At 46.0% G+C, this 19,825-nt stretch overlaps 1 non-coding gene across 1 annotated transcript; it reads left to right on the forward strand.

The window, feature by feature from the left end:
- The first annotated feature begins 17,691 nt into the window (after window positions 1–17,691).
- On the forward strand, window positions 17,692–17,763 carry trnag-ucc (transfer RNA glycine (anticodon UCC)). Its single transcript has one exon. It is a non-coding gene; the product is annotated as a tRNA-Gly (tRNA).
- Window positions 17,764–19,825: the final 2,062 nt, after the last annotated feature.

A 19,825-nucleotide genomic window follows, 5' to 3' on the forward strand; every position in this document is an offset into this window, starting at 1 on the left:
GAGTGGGCAGATGCATGGCAGATGCAGTTTAATGTGGATAAATGTCTGGTTATCCACTTTGGTGGCAAGAACAGGAAGCCAGAGTACTACCTCAATGGTATCAAATTAGGTAAAGGGGCTGTTCAGAGAGTTCTGGGTGTTCTTGTCCACCAGTCAATGAAGGCAAGCATGCAGGTACAGCAGGTCGTGAAGAAGGCTAATAGCATGCTGGCCTTCATAACAAGAGGGATTGAGTATAGAAGCAAAGAGGTGCTTCTGCAGCTGTACAGGGCCCTGGTGAGACCGCACCTGGAGTACTGTGTACAGTTCTGGTCTCCAAATTTGAGGAAAGACATTCTGGCTATTGAGGGAGTGCAGCGTAGGTTCACGAGGTCAATTCCTGGAATGGCAGGATTGCCTTACATGGAAAGACTGAAGCGACTGGGCTTGTATACCCTTGAGTTTAGAAGACTGAGAGGGGATCTGATTGAAACGTATAGGATTATGAAAGGACTGGACACTCTGGCAGGAGGGAACATATTTCCGTTGATGGGGGAGTGCCGAACCAGAGGACACAACTTAAAAATACGGGGTAGACCATTTAGGACAGAGATGAGGAGAAACTACTTCACCCAGAGAGTGGTGGCTGTGTGGAATGCTCTGCCCCAGAGGGCAGTGGAGGCCCAGTCTCTGGATTCTTTTAAGAAATATTTGGATAGGGCTCTTAAAGATAGTGGAGTCAAGGGGTATGGAGATAAGGCTGGATCAGGATACTGATTAGGAATGATCAGCCATTATCATATTGAATGGCGGTGCAGGCTCGAAGGGCAGAATGGCCTACTCCTGCATCTATTGTCTATTGTCTATTGTCTGTTTGCTACCTCCACAAAGAATTCTTGCAGATTTGACAGACTTGTCCTCCCTTTGATTAAAGAGAAAGTGAGGACTGCAGATGCTGGAGATCAGAGCTGAAAATGTGTTGCTCGAAAAGTGCAGCAGGTCAGGCAGCATCCAAGGAGCAGGAGAATCGATGTTTCGGGCATGAGCCCTTCTTTAGGATTCCTACACTATTCCAATGACCATTTCATATCCAAAGACCATTTAAATGCCCTTTAGAGATGGCGACTCTACAAATGTTGCAGGCAGTGCATTCCACATCCTGCCTACTCTCTGAGTAAAGAAACAACCTCTGACATCTGTCCTTTATCTATGAGCCCTCAATTTAAAGCAATGTCCCCTTGTACTAGCCAGCACCATCCGAGGAAAAAGGCTCTTGCTGTCCACCTGATCAAAACCTCCAATTATCTTATATGTCTCAATTTAGTCAGAACTCAACCTTCTTCTCTCTAACAAAAATAGTCACAACTTTTCCTCGTAAGACTTTCCGTCCATACCAGGAAACATCCTAGTAAATCTCCTCTGAACCCTTTCCAAAGCTTCCACATCCTTCCTATAATGCGGTGACCAGAACAGCACACAATACTCCAAGTGGGGCTGCACCAGAGCTTTGTACAGTGACCAGAACTGTACGCAATATTACGAGTGTGGCCACTCCAGAGTTTTGTACAGCTGCAGCATGACCTTATGACTCCAAAACTCAATCCCTCTACGAATAAAAGCTAACACACCGTATGCCTTCTTAACAGCCCTGTCAACCTGGGTGGCAACTTTCAAGGATCTATGTACCTGGACACCGAGATCTCTCTGCTCATCTACACTGCCAAGAATCTTACCATTCGCCCAATACTTGGCATTCCTGTTACTCCTTCCAAAGTGAATCACCTCACACGTTTCTGCATTAAACTCCATTTGCTACTTCTCAGCCAAGTTCTGCAGCTTATCTATGTCTCTCTGTAACCCACAATATCCTTCGGCACTATCCACAACTCGACCGACCTTAGTGTCATCTGCAAATTTACTAAACCATCCTTCTACAACTATCCAGGTCATTTATAAAAATGACCAACAGCTTTGGACCCAAAACAGATCCTTGCAGTACACCACTAGTAACTGAACTCCAGGATAAACATTTCCCATCAACCGCCACCCTCTGTCTTCTTTCAGTTAGCCAATTTCTGATCCAAACAGCTAACTCACCCTCAATCCCATGCCTCTGTATTTTGTGCAATAGCCGACCATGGGCAAAGTTATCAAACATCTTACTGAAATCCATATACACCACATCAACCTCTTTACCTTCATCGACCTGTTTGGTCACCTTCTCAAAGAACTCATTTAGGTTTGTGAGGCGTGACCTCCCTTCACAAAACCGTGTTGACTATCCCTAACCAACTTATTTCTATTGAGATGATGATAAATTCTATCTCTTATAACCCTTTTCAACACTTTATCCACAACTGAAGTAAGGCTCCCTGGTGTATAATTTCCAGGGTTGTCTCTACTCCCCTTTTTGAACAAGGGAACAACATTTGCTGTCCTCCAGTCTTCTGGCACTACTCCTATCAACAATGATGACATAAAGATTAAAGTCAAAGGCTCTGCAATCTCCTCCTTGGCTTCCCAGAGAATCCTAGGATAAATCCCATACAGTCCAGTGGACTTATCTATATTCACTGTTTCCAGAATTGCTAACACCTCCTCCTTCTGTACTGCAATCCTATATAGTCTTGCAGCCTGCACTTTTGTATCCTCCACGATAACCTTTTCTTTTGCCAGTGTAAATACTGATGAAAAATGGTCATTTAGCACTTCCCCATATCCTCTGACTCCACACACAACTTCCCACTACTGCCCTTGATTGTCCCGAATCTTACTCTAGTTATTCTTTTATTCCTGATATACCTATACAAAGCTTTAGGATTTTCCCTGATCCTACCCACCAATGACTTCTCATGTCCCCTCCTGGTTCTTCTTAGCTCTCTCTTTAGGTCTTTCCTGGCTAATGTGTAATTCTCACTCACCCTAACTGAGCCATCACATTTCATCCTGATGTAAGCCTTTTGCTTCTTGACCAGAGATTCAACTTCCTTCATAAACCAGGGCTCCCGCGCTCAAAAACCTCCTCCCTGCCTGACAGCTGATTACTTATCTAAGACACGCAGGAGCTGTTCCCTAAATAAGTTCACATTTCTAACGTGTCCATTTCCTGTAGTTTCCTTCCCCATCCAATGCATCCTAAATCTTGTCTAATCGCATCATAATTGCCTTTCCCCCAGCTATAACTCTTGCCCTGCGGTATATTCCTACCTCTTTCCATCGCTAAGGTAAACATAACCGAAATGTGGTCACTATCACTAAAATGCTAACCTACCTCCAAATCTAACACCTGGCTGGGTTCGTTACCCAATATCAAATCCAATGTGGCCTCGCCCCTTGTTGGCCTGTCTACATACTGTGTCAGGAAACCCTCCTGCACACACTGGACAAAAACTGACCCATCGAAGCTACTTGAACTATAGTATTCCCAGTCAATATTTGGGAACTTAAAGTCCCCATAACAACTACCCTGTTACTCTCACTCCAATCGAGAATCATCTTTGCTATCCTTTCCTCTACATCACTGGATCTATTTGGAAGCCTACAGCAAACTCTCAACAGGGTGACCTCTCTTTTTCCTGTTTCTAACCTCAGCCCATGCTACCTCAGGAGACGAGTCCTCATCAAACGCCCTTTCTGCCACCGTAATACTGCCCTTGACTAACAATGCCACACCTTTCCCTCTTTTACCATCTTCTCTGTTCTTCCTGAAACATCTCAATCCCAGAACCTGCAATAATCATTCCTGTCTCTGCTCTATCCATGTCTCTGAAATGGTCACAGCATTGAAATCCCAGGTACCAACCCATGATGCAAATTCACCCACCTTATTCTGGATGCTCCAGGCATTGAAATAGACACACTTCAAACAAATTCTTTGATTGCCAGTACCCTCTTCTGACCCTGAAACCTTATTTCGGACCTCACTAATCTCAATTTCCATATACTTGAACTATAATTTCAGTTACCATCCTCTTGCTGAATTAGTTTAGATCCCCCCGAAGAGCATTGGCAAATGCCCCCACCCCCAGGATATTGGTATCCCTCTGGTTCAGGTGAAGACCATCCTGTTTGTACAGGTCCCACCTTCCCCAGAATGAGTCCCAATTATCCAGGAAACCAAACCCTTACTCCTGTACCATCCCTGTAGCCATTTGTTCAACTCCTCTCTCTCTCTCTTTCTCTCTCTCTATTCCTCGCCTCACTAGCACATGGCACAGGCAACAAACCAAAACTAACAACTTTGTCTGTTCTAGCTCTAAGTTTCCATCTTCGCTCCTGGAATTTATGCCTTAAATCCCCATTTCTCTTCCTACCTATGTCATTGGTGCCTATGTGGACTTGGGGCTGCTCCTCCTCCCCCTCAAAGATCCCAAAAACATGATCAGAGACATCACGAATCTGGGAGGCAACACACCAACCGTGAGTCCCTCCTGTGCCCACAGAACCTCCTATCTGTATCCCCAGCTATGGAGTTCCCAATGACTACTGCTCTGCTCCTCTTCCCCTTTCCCTTCTGAGCAACAGGGACAGACTCTGTGCCAGAGCCCTGTGCCACATTGCTCACTCCTGGTAAGTCGCTCCCTCCAAACAGTTTCCAATATGGTATACTTGTTGTTGAGGGGAACGGCCACAGGGGATCTCTGCACTGCCTGTAAGTTCCCTTTCCGTCCCCTGACTGTAACCCATCTGCCTTCTTGTACCTGAAGTGTGACTACCTCCCTGTAACTCCTCTCAATAACCCTCTCCGCCTCCTGAATGATCCGAAGTTCATTCAGCTCCAGCTCCAGTTCCCTAACGCGGTTTTCGAGGAGCTGGAGTTGGATGCACTTCCCACAGATGTAGTCAGCAGGGACAAAAGTGGTGACCCTTACCTCCCACATTCTGCAGGAGGAACATTGAACTGCCCCAATCTCCATCCCCACTGTTCTAAATTCCCAACAAGATGACTGAAAACTGAAAAAAGCTAAACCAGTCACCTTATCAATTGGTGCACAGAACCTTTTATTTTGGTTAGAGGAGGAGGTTGGGTGGGAGACACTACCCAAGGAGTATTTTAGGTAAAGCAACCGCCCAATTAAAAAGCCTCACTTACTCAGCAGTCAAGTGTCTGCTCTGGCTCGTGTGTGCTCTGCCTATACATGAAGCAAGTTTCTAAACTTTACTCCCACCATCCCATCGGGCCTCTGGTCCTTGCTGTCGCTCCTTCCACTGCAACTGATCTTGGTAAAGGCCCCAGCAATCTTTTCGCTTACCTCTTTCAATAACCTGGGGTAGATACCATTGGGCCCTGGGGACTTATTCACCTTAATATCCTTCTGAAAACTCAGACTCCTCTTCACAGAGAGAATATCCTCTATTGCATTGCGTGGCCCCACCACAGCGCTAGACGGGACAGAATTCGAAAATATAGACAAAAAACAGCAGATGCTGGAATTCAACACATTCAAGCAGCAAGTTGGAACAACACAGCAAGGCAGGCAGCACCAGGAGGATGGAACAACACAACAAGACAGACAGCACCAAGAGGGTGGAAAAACACAACAAGACAGTCAGCACCAGGAGGCTGGAACAACACAGCAAGGCAGGCAGCTCCAGGAGGGTGGAACAACACAACAAGGCAGGCAGCACCAGGAGGGTGGAACAACACAGTAAGGCAGGCAGGACCAGGAGGGTGGAACAACACAGCAAGGCAGGCAGCACCAGGAGGGTGGAACAACACAACAAGGCAGGCAGCACCAGGAGGGTGGAACAACACAGTAAGGCAGGCAGCACCAGGAGGGTGGAACAACACAACAAGACAGACAGCACCAGGAGGCTGGAACAACACAGTAAGGCAGGCAGGACCAGGAGGGTGGAACAACACAGCAAGACAGACAGCACCAGGAGGGTGGAACAACACAGCGAGGCAGGCAGCACCAGGAGGGTGGAACAACACAACAAGGCAGGCAGCACCAGGAGGGTGGAACAACACAGCAAGGCAGGCAGCACCAGGATGGTGGAACAACACAGCAAGGCAGGCAGCAACAGGAGGGTGGAACAACACAGAAAGGCAGGCAGGACCAGGAGGGTGGAACAACACAGTGAGGCAGGGAGGACCAGGAGGGTGGAACAACACAGTAAGCCGACCAGCACCAGGTGGGTGGAACAACACAACAAGGCAGTCAGGACCAGGTGGGTGGAACAACACAACATGGCAGGCAGGACCAGGAGGGTGAAACAACACAGCAAGGCAGGCAGCAACAGGAGGGTGGAACAGCACAACAAGGCTGGCAGGACCAGGAGGGTGGAACAACACAAAAGACAGACAGCACCAGGAGGGAGGAACAACACAGTAAGGCAGGCAGCATCAGGAGCGTGGAACAACACAGTAAGGCAGGCAGCACCAGGAGGGTGCAACAACACAGTAAGGCAGGCAGCACCAGTGGGCTAGAACAACACAGCGAGGCAGGCAGCACCAGGACGGTGGAGAAATCAACGTTTCATGTCTAGCCCTTCTTTAATCTTTTAATTCTGAGCATCCACCAACGGATAATCCCCTACACTCCAGGTACATTCCACCTTTTGGCAGGGATCCTGACTTGTTGCTTTGATCTTTGGATCAAAAAGGAGGGTTTGTGGAAGCTGTTTTTGCAAGACTGCCTGTTTGCAGCCATTTTACTCAGACATTATATTTTTCTCACCGGGCTTGGCCCCTTGCCCTGGGTGACCCCTAGCATACTAGTACATTCTGCATTAACCACATAAATTCCACTCTTCCCACAGAACTTCTGCTCTTTATCTGCAGCTACCTGCTAAGCAAAAGCGCAGCCCTGCCAGATTTTATCAATGGGCAAATCTAGCCTCTGGAATGTGCATTGACTCAAGATCTGAGAACAATAGCTTGTTATGTACAGTCTAAGATAAGGCTGACCTCAGACTCTGCCTGGTGTATTGTCATGTAGCCCTCTAGTGACTGTCCTGAAGTTGGTGTCTGATTGAGCAACTGGCAGCTAGTTCTCTATTGTACTATATAAATCCACAGTGATCTGGAACGCTTGAAGTAATACCGGACTGTACGAACAAAAGGTGAGCTCCCTAATGTCTGAGTCTGGAGAATTTCTTCAACAACTTGAAACGTTGATTACTCCACCTCTTAATGGTGCCTGGCATTGCTGTGCTCTTCCAGCCTCCTGCTTGTCTACCTTTGAATAGACATGGCCACTCAAGACTGGGCACCCATGAGGCACTGTGGGCCATCGACAGCAGTCGATTTCTACTCCAAAACAATCCACAACCTCATGGCTTGACATATCCCACACTCAACCCCTTCCCATCACACCAGGACTTTAAGCCTGTTTCAATGAAGATTGCAGCTGAAAAATGTGTTGCTGGAAAAGCTCAGAAGGTCAGGCAGCATCCAAGGAGCAGGAGAATCGACGTTTCGGGCATAAGCCCTACTTCAGGAATGAGGAGGGTGTGCCAAGCAGGCTAAGATAAAAGGTAGGGAGGAGGGAATTGGGAATATGAGAGGTGGAAGGAGGTTAGTGTGGAAACAGGCCCATCGTCCCAACAAGTCCACATCGCCCCGCCGAAGCACAACCCACCCATACCCCGTTACCTAACGCTACGGGCAATTTAAGCATGGCTAATTCACCTGACCTGCACCTCTTTGGACTGTGGGAGGAAAGCGGAGCAAACCCGCGCAGATACGGGGAGAACGTGCAAACTCCACACAGTCAATCGCCTGAGGTTGGAATTGAACCGGGGTCTCTGGCGCTGTGAGACAGCAGTGCTAACCACTGTGCCACCGTGCCGCCCACAAGGTGAGGGCGATAAGCCGGAGAGGGGGTTGGGGCGGAGAGGTCTCTTACCCGCCCTCTATCTCTTCACAGCTGCCTCTTACCCACGCTCGATCTCTTCATGGCTGCCTCTTACCCGCCCTCGATCTCTTCATAGCGCCTCTTACCCGTTCTCGATCTCTCCATAGCCAACTGCCGCCGCGACATCAACTGCCTCAACTTCTCCGGCCCTCTTACCCACTCCAACCTCTCAGCCACGCAACGTGCAGCCCTCCACTCCCTCCGCTCCAACCCCAACCTCACTATCAAACCGGCAGACAAGGGAGGCACGGTGGTAGTTTGGCGCACTGATCTTTACATTGCTGATGTTAAATGCCAGCTCGCGGACACCTCCTCCTATTGCCCCCTTGACCATGACGCCACCTCCCACCACCAAACCATCATCTCCCAGACCATCCATAACCTCATCACCTCAGGGGATCTCCCATCCACCGCCTACAACCTCATAATCCCACAACCCTTCACCACCAGTTTCTACCTCCTGCCCAAAATCCACAAACCTGAATGCCCCGGCCGACCCATTGTCTCAGCCTGCTCCTGCCCCACCGAACTCATCTCTGCATACCTTGACATGGTCCTGTCCCCCTTAGTCCAAGAACTCCCCACCTCTGTTCGGGACACCACCCATGCCATCCACCTCCTCCAGGATTTTCGCTTCCCTGGCCCCCAATGCCTTATCTTCACCATGGACATCCAGTTCTTAAAAACCTCCATCCCCCATCACGAAGGCCTCAAAGCCCTCTGCTTCTTCCTTTCCCACCGAACCAACCAGTACCCTTCCACTGACACCCTCCTTCGACTGACTGAACTGGTCCTCACTCTGAACAACTTCTCTTTCCAATCCTCCCACTTCCTCCAAACCAAAGGAGTAGCCATGGGCACCCGCATGGGCCCCAGCTATGCCGACCTCTTCATCGGATATGTGGAACATTTCATCTTCCGAGGCTACAATGGCTCAACTTCCCCTCCCACTCCACCAAGGACATGGAGGTCCTTGGACTCCTCCATCACCAGACCATAGCAACACGACGGCTGGAGGAAGAGCGCCTCATTTTCCGCCTAGGAACCCTCCACCCACAAGGGATGAACTCAGATTTCTCCAGTCTCCTCATTTCCCCTCTCCCACCTTGTCTCAGTCAAATCCCTCGAACTCAGCACCGCCTTCCTAACCTGCAATCTTCTTCCTGACCTCTCCGCCCCCACCCCCCACTCCGGCCTATCACCCTCACCTTAACCTCCTTCCACCAATCACATTTCCAACACGCCTTCCCCAAGTCCCTCCTCCCTACCTTTTATCTTAGCCTGCTTGGCACACTCTCCTCATTCCTGAAGAAGGGCTCATGCCCGAAACATCCTGTTCCTTGGATGCTGCCTGACCTGCTGCGCTTTTCCAGCAACACATTTTCAGCTCATCTAGTGATCCCCAGAATAACATGTACATGTGTTCTGGCAGTTCGGTTCACTCTATGTGACATCAAGAAATGGTTGAAGGCATTGGATAGTGCTCAGGCTATGAGCCCTGACAACATTACGGCAATGGGTGGGTGGTGGCATAGTGGCTTAGCAGTTAGCACTGCTGCCTCAAAGCACCAGTTCAATTCCTGCCTATCTGTGTGGAGTTTGTGTATTCTCCCCGTGCTTGCGTGGGTTTCATCCGGGTGCTCCGGTTTCCTCCCACAGTACAAAGATGTGCCGATCAGGTGAATTGGCCATGTTACATTGCCCACAGTGTTAGGTATGTTAGTCAGGGGTAAATATAGGGTAGGGGAATGGATTTTGGTGGGTTTGATCTTGGGAGGGGCAGTGTGGACTTGTTGGGATGAAGGACCTGTTTCCACACTGTAGTGAATCTAATCTAATAGTAGTGAAGAGCTGTGCTCCAGAACTTGCAGCTCCAAAGGCTAAACTCATCCAGTGCCATTGCAACACTGTATTAACCCAAAAAAGTGGAAAACTGTGCATATATGTCCCGAACGCAAAATGCAAGACAAATCTAACCCAGGCAATTACTGCACCATTAGTCTACTCTTGAATTTCAGTAAAATGATGGAAAGCACCAGTCAATATTTCCATCAGGCAGCACCTGCTTTTATTGTTCAGTGACACCCAGTTAGAGTTCAGTCAGGGCCACTCAGCTTCTGATCTCATTGTTTCAAAAATGACAGTGTTCTGTGTGAGACATGGTTTGGAGATGTCGGTGTTGGACTGGGGTGTACAAAGATAAAAATCACACAACACCAGGTTATAGTCCAACAGGTTTAATTGGAAGCACGCTCCTTCCAATTAAAGCTGTTGGACTATAACCTGGTGTTGTGTGATTTTTAACTGTGTGAGACAGGCTGTGTGTCAATTCTTGATTGCGCATTTGTGCTTCTGTACATGTGAGTGAGTTTGTAAGCATGTGTGCTTTTTTGATTGTGCAACTCCATGCACGTGTTTAGATTAGATTCCCTACAGTGTGGAAACACATGATTTGGCCCAACAAGTCCACACTGACCCTTTGAAGAGTATCCCACCCTCCTCTGACAAACTCACCTAACACGATGGTCAATTTAGCATGGCCATTTCACCTGAACGACATATCTTTGGATTGTGGGAGAAAACCGGAGCAAACCCACACAGACACAGGGAGAATGCGCAAACTCCACACAGGCAGTTGCCCAAGGCTGGGATCGAACCTGGTACGCTGGTGCTGTGAGGCAGCAGTGTCAACCACTGAGCCACATGTGAGCACATGAGGGCCTCTATATGTGTGAATGCAAGCCTGAAGTTGTGTGTATACATGTGTGTTTCTTGAGTATGAATGAGTACGTGCGAGTGTATTACTGCCTGTGAGTGTCTGAGTGTATGGGTGTGTGTGACAGAGTTTGGGTGTGTGTGACTCTGTGAGTGTGAGGGAGTTTGCATTTCTGTGTCTGTTTACTTGTTTGAGTGTGGAGAAACGGTGTTAATAGTCGGATTTGTTGAAGTATTTGTGGAAAGTTGGTTGGGAGGCATGGTGTAACAGTGGTTAGCACTGCTGCCTCATAGTGCCAGAAACTCAGGTTCAATCTCGGTGTGTGGCTTTTGCACATTCTCCCTGTGTCTGTTGGGGTTTGTAGCAGTTTCCTCGCACTTCCTAAAAAAATGTGCAGCAGGTCAGGTGAATGAGCTGTGCTAAATTGCCCATGGTGAAGGGGTAAATATAGGGGGGTGGGTCGTGGGTCTGTGTGGACTTATTGGGCCAAAGGGCCTGTATCCACGTTGCAAGTAATCTAGTTTTTATACACATCCGGACGACACAAGTTTCCATACAAAGGGAGATGCTTTATTATCATACAGACAGTGAGAGATTCTCAGTGACACAAAAGAACTCGTGTAGCTACTTGTGGTGGTACTTTGCAACGAACTCTGCTCCACACATGGAGGCAGGATATTTTACAGGAATAATACAGAGTTCGACAAGTCACATGGTTGATTGCTGTTACATTGTTTAAGACAGGTAATTACAATTTTACAATGTCCAGTGATTGCCAATTTCCTGTGATAACTAGCGAATGGTTTACAGGGACTGGTTATTGTATTCTTCATCAGCATATGTTGATGGGTAGAGATTTAGACAGAAGGATTTTGCTTTGTTATCATTGTTGGATTCACACACCTACGTTAATAGGTAGGGGACACATAATAATGGGAACAGGAGTTAGTTAATAAGGTAATGGCCAAGGCTATCAGTCTTATCCAGGGAAGACAAACACCTTTGCCTGAGGCTGGAACTGAATTTCACATGCATGGCTCCAGAGGATTCGGTTCTCCGGGAGTCAGCCAGCAGTGGAATGCTTAACCCTTGAGTTCCCAGAATGTCAGGAAAAAGAAGTAAAAATTGAACTCCTTCTTTTCTGGCTTTCTAACTTCCTCACATTTGTGACATTTATCACATTTCTCTCACTCAAAAGATGTTGCCAGAAATGATGAGTTTCTGCAGAATATTGTGTATCCTGATTGGTTCTGGTCTCCAACAGGTTTTTTTTTGTTTTCAATCTGTGACAGACCAATTTGTTTACATTTAGTTCCAGTATAGTCTTCAAAAAAAAAATCAACAATCGACATATCAATAAAATGGTCTGAAAGTTAATATGAATTAGGTCATGATTGTCATTCTGATGCAAAGTATGTGTTTAGTATCTCCCCATCTCCTGCAGCTCCACACAAAGGCCGCCTTACTGATCTTTAAGGGACCCTATTCTCTCCCTAGTTACCCTTTTGTCCTTAATGTATTTGTACAATCCCTTTGGATTCTCCTGAACCCTATTTGCCAAAACTATCCTGTGTCCCCTTTTTGCCCTCCTGATTTCCCTCTTAAGTATTCTCCTACTGCCTTTGTACCCTTCTAGAGATTCATTGGATTTCTCCTGTCATATGCTTCCTTCTTTTTCTGAACTAAACCCTCAGTCCAGTGTTCCTGACACCTGCCAACCTTGCCTTTCACTCTAACATGTACATACTGTCTCTGGACTATCATTATCTCATTTTTGAAGGCTTTCCATTTTCCAGCCGTCCCTCTACCAACGAACATCTGCCCCCTAATCAACTTTTGAAAGTTCTTGCCTCATACCATCAAAATTGGCCTTCCCCCAATTTAGAATTTTAACTTTCAGATCTGGTCTATCCTTTTCTATCATGACTTTAAGATTGATGAGGAGGTGCCTGTGTTGGACTAGGGTAGACAATGTTTAAAAATCACATAACATTAAGGTTATAGTCCAACAAGTTTATTTCGAGGCACTAGCTTTCGGACCGCCGCTCCATCATAAGGTAGATAGTGGGGCAGGATCATAAGACTTGGAATTTATAGCAAAAGATAATCGTATCATGCAACTGATACGACATATTGAGCAAACCTAGATTGCTGTTAAATTTTTCATCTTGCAGATTTCGGTTCATTAGTATGTAAATCCCAGAACTTCATTTAAGTCACATTCTCGAGATGACTTAAGGTTTTATTTAAAAAAGGGTGATATCTCAGCTCAGAGAATGCATTAAAGGTGTGAGGTTAGAGTCTGTCTGTATCCCAATCTTGAGTCAGACTGGTTCTATTTTCAAAGTAGGAATTTATAAAATGTCAGATGGATTGACTGCCTGCAGACTGTGTGCTTTTTGAGTAGAAATAGAATGTATTTCCAAATACAATTTTACAAATGCAAATTCACACCAGAGACTTATATGTGTGTGTGCGAGCAGGTGAGGGAAAGAGAGAGAAAGAGAGAGAGACAGAGAGAGAGTGAGTGAGACAGAGCGTATGTATGAGAGAGGATCTGTGTGAGTGTGTGTATGTAAGTGTGTGTGTGTGTGTGTGTGTGTGTGTGTGTGTGTGTGTGCTTGTGTAAGAGTTTATAGCGCACTGGGGTCACCTGCAGTGTGACGTGAACCCCAGGTCCTAGTTGAGGTCATCCCCATCGGTACCCAACTTTTCTATTAGCCTCAGCTCGTCTGCTCTATGTTGTCAAAGCAAACAGTGTGTCAGAATATTTGATAAGTAATCAAACTGGAAGGCTGTGGCTAGTGATGTCCCAAAGGGATCTGTGGTGGGGCCCTCAATTATTCGCCATTTCATTTACACTTTGGTAATGGTACCAAAAATCAAATATCCAAGTTTGCTGAAGACACAAAATTGGGCAAAATTGGAGCAAGTGTAATCAAATTGCAGCATAATGTTAATAGATGAGGTGAATGGGCAAAGCTGAGAGTGATGGATTTCAATGCAAACTAATGAGAAATTACCCATTTGGTTCGAACAAGGATAGATTAGGATTATTTTTAGAAGGCAATTTGTTGAATGCAGTGAACGTCCAACAAGATTTTGAGGTTCAGTTTCAGAAAATAATCAAGGCAGCTAATGGAATGCTGGCCTTCAAATCTAAAAAGCTGGAGTAAGGGGATGCATATGGTATGGAAAATCCTAGTTAGATCCCACTTAGATTACTGTGAGCAGAGCTGGGCATCATACATTAGGAAGACTGTTTTAGCTCTGGTGGGAGTTCAACATAGGTTTACAAGGATGATACCTGGGATTCAGGAGTCCAGATATGCAATCAATTTAATCAAATTAGGCTTTTATTCTCCAGAATTTAGATGGTTCAGGAATTAGTTTATTGAGCTCTCCAGCAAATTAACAGGAAAAGACAGAGTTGATAGAGATAACTTTTGCCACTGGTTAAAGTTTCTAGAAACGGGGGCATAGTGTAAGAATTAGGGCCAGGCTATTAACGAGGGACGGTGGTAAGCACTTAGTCACACAAGACTTCAGGAGAATTGAATTCTCTTCCTCAAATTGGTGGTTGTTCCTCATTCAATTGTTAAATTGAAATCTGAGATAAACATTTTTAGAAGCAAGGGTTTCCAGGAATATAGGTCCAAGGCATATGGAGTTAGGCCATGGATCTGGCTTTTGAATTGTGGAATACGCTCCAGGGGCAAAACAGCCCGTTCTTGTTCCTCTGTTTCGAAACCAACTTTCCAATCATGCAAATATGAGTCCATCGTTACCTTTCACTTTGGTGTCATTATCAATCTAACCTGTTACTTTACCTTGCTACCACACAGTTACATGGGGTCATGGAACGAGAGACAGTTTATAGCAAAGAAAGAAGCATTGTCATTGTGTCAGTAAAAACTAAATCAACTCTTGTCCAACACCAGGTCAGATCTTCAGGCTAACGTTCTCACAACTGTGCTATTTCAGCCAAGAACATATACCACTATTCCTGTGATCCATTTGAGCTACATCACAAATGCTATCTCAATTAATAATATTGTTCCTTCAAAGATAATCAGTTAAGTTCATCAGTCACGATCTTCTCTTAACGAGTCCATGCTGACTCTCCTGGATTAAAATTTCACACTCTATTTGATCATTTCTATTGTAGGTCAGAGATTTTCCAATAATTTTCTCACCACAGGAAATATAATAGCAGCTGGTCTCCACTCCTTATTTCTAACTTGAACTGTCCGATACAAGGGGAACAAGCCAGGGTGGGCTGTCCTAGAGGAGGCCGGAAGGTGTGTCAGGGTGGACTGAGAGCTGGAAGGGGCATGAGGTAGGTCAAGAGCTGGAAGGGGTGTAGGGGCAGGTTGCCTTAGAGTGGCCGGAAGGTGGGAGGGACTGGTGGGTTGCTTGTGGTCTATATTGTATACATTTTTTAAAACGTAATTGGACTGTCTTATATGTACAAATATTATTGGTAGTGTTTTGTAATGATTGAAAGTGGGATTTGAGGTTTGTCCTCATTTCCCTGAAAACTGGTTGAACTGGTAGGGTTGGGGCCTGGCTTTGCCACTACTTTCCCTTGTAAAATTGCTGTTTCTCTGTGTGCAGCTGTTAATGGTAATTCATTTGCAAACTGTGCATTGTTTAATAAAATAAAAGAAACATAGTCTGTCGGGAAATAGATGGTGACATCTTGCAAAATGTTGAGATTACAGAGGAGGAAGTGCTGGATGTCTTGAAATGGTTAAAGGTGGATAAATCCCTTGGACCTGATCAGGTGTACGCGCGAACTCTGTGGGAAGCTAGAGAAGTGATTGCTGGGCCTCTTGCTGAGATAGTTGTATCATCGATTGTCACAGGTAAGGTGCAGGAAGACGGGAGATTGGCAAACATAGTGCCACTGTTTAAGAAGGGTGGTAAAGACAAGCCAGGGAACTATAGACCGGTGAGCCTGACCTCGGTGGTGGGCAAGTTGTTGGAGGGAATCCTGAGGGACAGGATGTACTTGCATTTGGAAAGGCAAGGACTGATTAGGGATAGTCAACAAGGCTTTGTGTTTGAGAAATCAAGTCAGGCAAACTTGATTGAGTTTTTTTGAAGCAGTAACAAAGCGGATTGACGAGGACAGAGTAGTAGATGTAAACTATATGGACTTCAGTAAGGCGTTCGACAAGGTTCCCCATGGGAGACTGGTTAGCAACTTTAGATCACATGGAATACAGGGAGAACTAGCCATTTGGATACAGAACTGGCTCAAGGGTAGAAGACAGAGGGTGGCGTTGAGTGGTTGTTTTTTAGACAGGAGGCCTCTGACCAGTGGAGTGCCTCAAGGATCGGTGCTGGGTCCACTACTTTTTGTCATTTACATAAATGATTTGGATGTGAGCATAAGAGGTACAATTAGTAAGTTTGTGGATGACACCAAAAGTGGACATGTAGTGGACAGCAAAGCGGGTTACCTCAGATTACAACGGGATCTGGACCAGATGGGCCAATTGAATGAGAAGTGGCAGATAGAGTTTAATTCAGATAAATGTGAGGTGCGGCATTTTCGGAAAGCAAGTCTTAGCAGGACTTATACGCTTAATGGTAAGGTCCTAGAGAGTATTGTTGAACAAAGAAACCTTGGAGTGCAGGTTCATAGTTCCTTAAAAGTGGAGTCGCAGGTAGACAGGATAGCAAAGGAGGCATTTCGTACGCTTTCCTTTATTGGTCAGAGTATTGAGTACAGGAGTTGGGAGGTCATGTTGCGGCTGTTGGAATATTGTGTGCAAATCTGGTCTCCTTCCTATCAGAAATATTTTGTGAAACTTGAAAGGGATCAGAAAAGATTTACAAGGATGTTGCCAGGGTTGGAAGATCGGAGCTACAGGGAAAGGCTGAACAGGCTTGAGCTGTTTTCCCTGGAGCGTCGGAGGCTGAGGGGTGACCTTATAGAGGGGCACCTATGAGGGGCATGGATAGGATAAAGAGACAAAGACAGCTCCCTGGGGTCGGGGAGACCAGAAGTAGAAGGCAGAGATTTAGGGTGACAGGGGAAAGATATAAAAGAGACTTAAGGGGCAACATTTTACGGAGAGGGTGGCACGTGTATGGAATGAGCTGCCATAGGATGTGGTGGGCACTGGTACAATTACAACATTGACGAGGCAGTTGGTGGGTATATGAATAGGAAGGGTTGGAGCGATATGGGCCAGGTGCTGGCAAGTGGGACTAGATTGGGTTGGGATATCTGGTCGGCATGGACATGTTGGACCGAACGGTCTGTTTCCATTCAAGACATCTCTGTGACTCTATGACTCTGACTTAAATATCACACAACACCAGGGTATAGTCCAACAGATTTAAGTGGAAGCTCGAGATTTCGGACAACCACCTGGTGAAGGAGCAACGCTCAAAAAGCTAGTGCTACCAATTGAACCTGTTGGACTATCACCTGGTGTTGTGTGATTTTTAACTTTGCATATTCCAATCCAACACTGGCATCTCCAAAACATACGCTCCTGATAAAAAAAACACTTACTGCTGAATGACACCTTCCCCTCTTCTACAAAGTAAAAGAGAAAACTGCAAATCATACAATGGCATCGAACTTCAAATTAATACATATTCCTCAAGAGGGTTCTGTTTCGGGAACTGTTACCCAGAATTCACTCCTCTCCACAGTTACTGCAGGATGGCCTCACTCTGACAAATCCTTTTGTCTTCCAAAAACCCTTCCTAAGTTTTAACACCCGAAAGAACTGCGGACGCTGTAAATCAGAAACCAAACCCGAAGTCAGTGGTAAAGGTGTATGAAGAGAAATCAGAGTTCACGTTTCGGTCCGATGAACATTTCTGAGAACTTCACAAGTTTTAAATGTGTGATCGTTCCAGGGTTGCCCTGGGATTTTCGTGCTATTTTTGTTATTGATTGATTTCAGATGATGATAAATCCGAAATGCTGCTTTATGTGTCTTAAAAAGTGAGGCGGGGCATCAGGAGACCGATCCACTCAGTAAAACACGGTCTTTTATGACTTCTCAATTCTAATATTTCACTGCAAAATTTCCAACAAAACAACAACGAAATTTAGAGTCAAGAACTATTATGGCACATCAGCTGATTTCTAGAGCGCTTCTGGCCGTAGCGATGGTGGTATAGTGGTGAGCATAGCTGCCTTCCAAACAGTTGACCCGGGTTCGATTCTCGGCCATCGCAAGCAGTGCATTTTAAAACCACTCCACAACCAAAAGAGCCGATCGATTCAGTGGTAATGAAACACCTCCATCTGCACATCACATTGAATCTGCCAGATCTCTGGAGTGCAGACACAACTTTGAAGTTGAGGATGTCCCCAGGAGGATTAAGGAGTCAAGTCGATCACGGTTCAAATAAACTAGAGTCATGGCAGAATTCCTTGGTTTTCCATCTTATTTCGAAAGAAATGTTTCCGGATTTCACTCATTTCAACATTACTCTCATTTTGTTTTTTGTGAACGACAGCCCAATATCAAGTGAAATGTGGGTGGACAGTTCACAAATATCCAAACAACGTTATTTCTCATATCGAATCGGTAATGTTATTGTTTTAGGTGCAGGTCAGAAATAGGAGGAGTGGACACCAGCTGCTTTTATATTTCCAGTATGAGAAAATGACTCGATAAAACTCTGAGAGATGATAGAAATGACCACACAGTGAGTGAAAGTTTAATCCAGGATAAAGTTAAAAATCACACAACACCAGATTACAGTCCAACAGCTTTATTTGGAAGCACTAGTTTTAGGAGTGCTCCGAAAGCTACTTGGACGATAACCTGGTATTGTGTGATTTTGAACTTTGTCCTCCCCAGTCCACCACAGGCTCCTCCACGTCATCATCCGTGATAGTCATCATGGATTTGTTAAGGGAAGGTAGTGTCTGATGAAGGTGACTGATTTTCTTTGAAGGATAAAGAATGGATGGAGTGTATCCGCTGTAGATCAACCTGATGATAAGAAGGACCATAAGACGCAGTATTTATAGCAAAAGTATTACAGTTTCATGCAGCTGAAATGATATATTAAACACATTTAGGTTAAGCCTTTCATCTTTATAATGGGTTTACTAGTTTCCGTTCCTTTATATAAGAACCTCAGAACCTTTTTAAAGTTACGTTGTCGAGATAACTTCAGGTTGTCTAACAAAAGATGCCATCTCAGCTCAGACAATGCATTAAAGGTGTGAGGTTAAAGTCAGTCTGTGTCGCAATCTTGAGTCAGACTGGTTCTAGCCTCCCAGTCGGAGAGCACTTCAGCTCTCTGTGCCTTTCGGTCTCCGACCCCTGGGTGACAATCCTCCAAGGCAGACTATGGGACAGCCAACAATGCAGAGGCATTGCCAAGCAGAGGTTGATAGTCAAGTTCGGTACCCATGGGGATGACTTTAACTGGGCCCTTTGGTTCATGTCACACGACACGTGACAACACTGCACTGTATACTATTTCACGGACACGCACAAGCACACGCACACACACAAAAGCACACTCCTAACGACCCACACACTCATGCATACCCTCTCTCAAACACAAGCTCACTCTCATAAACTCACTCAAACACTTCCACATTCACAGCCACTCACGCACCTTCTCACAAACTGATACCCCAGTACACTCACACACATGCACCGACACACACTCTCACAGACCCGCATATCCCTACATGCACACACATACAGACACACACACAGACACACACACCCACACATGCACGCACACACACACACACACGCAGCCACACACACACACGCATGCACGCACACACACACGCAGCCACACACACACGCATGCACGCACACACCCACACACACACGCAGACACACACACACGCATGCACCCACACACACAGGACACACACCACACATGCACCTATGCACACACATGCAGCAACACACTCACACACGGCCACACACACCCAAACATGCACCCTCACTCACACACAGTGATTCTGGGTTCTCATGACTCTCAGCTGGAGACTATCATTGCCTGCAGACCCGACCTTCATCCCCCCACCACACCATGAAGGTTAACACTTGGTCATGCCCTTACACAGCCGTCTGTGCCCTCCCTTGACCCCGTCCTTTCCATCTTGTCCACCGCCCCTCCATACCCCTCTACCTTATTCCTGCGCTGGGTTTCTCTGACAATGTCAATTTCACTTCCGATGTCAATTTCAATTCCTATGTCAATTTCACCGCACTGCGTTTTCTTTTTCCCCTCACGATCCGGGATCACCCTACTCTGT

Source organism: Chiloscyllium punctatum, chromosome 15, assembly GCF_047496795.1.
Source record: "Chiloscyllium punctatum isolate Juve2018m chromosome 15, sChiPun1.3, whole genome shotgun sequence".
In the NCBI taxonomy this organism is placed as follows: Eukaryota; Metazoa; Chordata; class Chondrichthyes; order Orectolobiformes; family Hemiscylliidae; genus Chiloscyllium; species Chiloscyllium punctatum.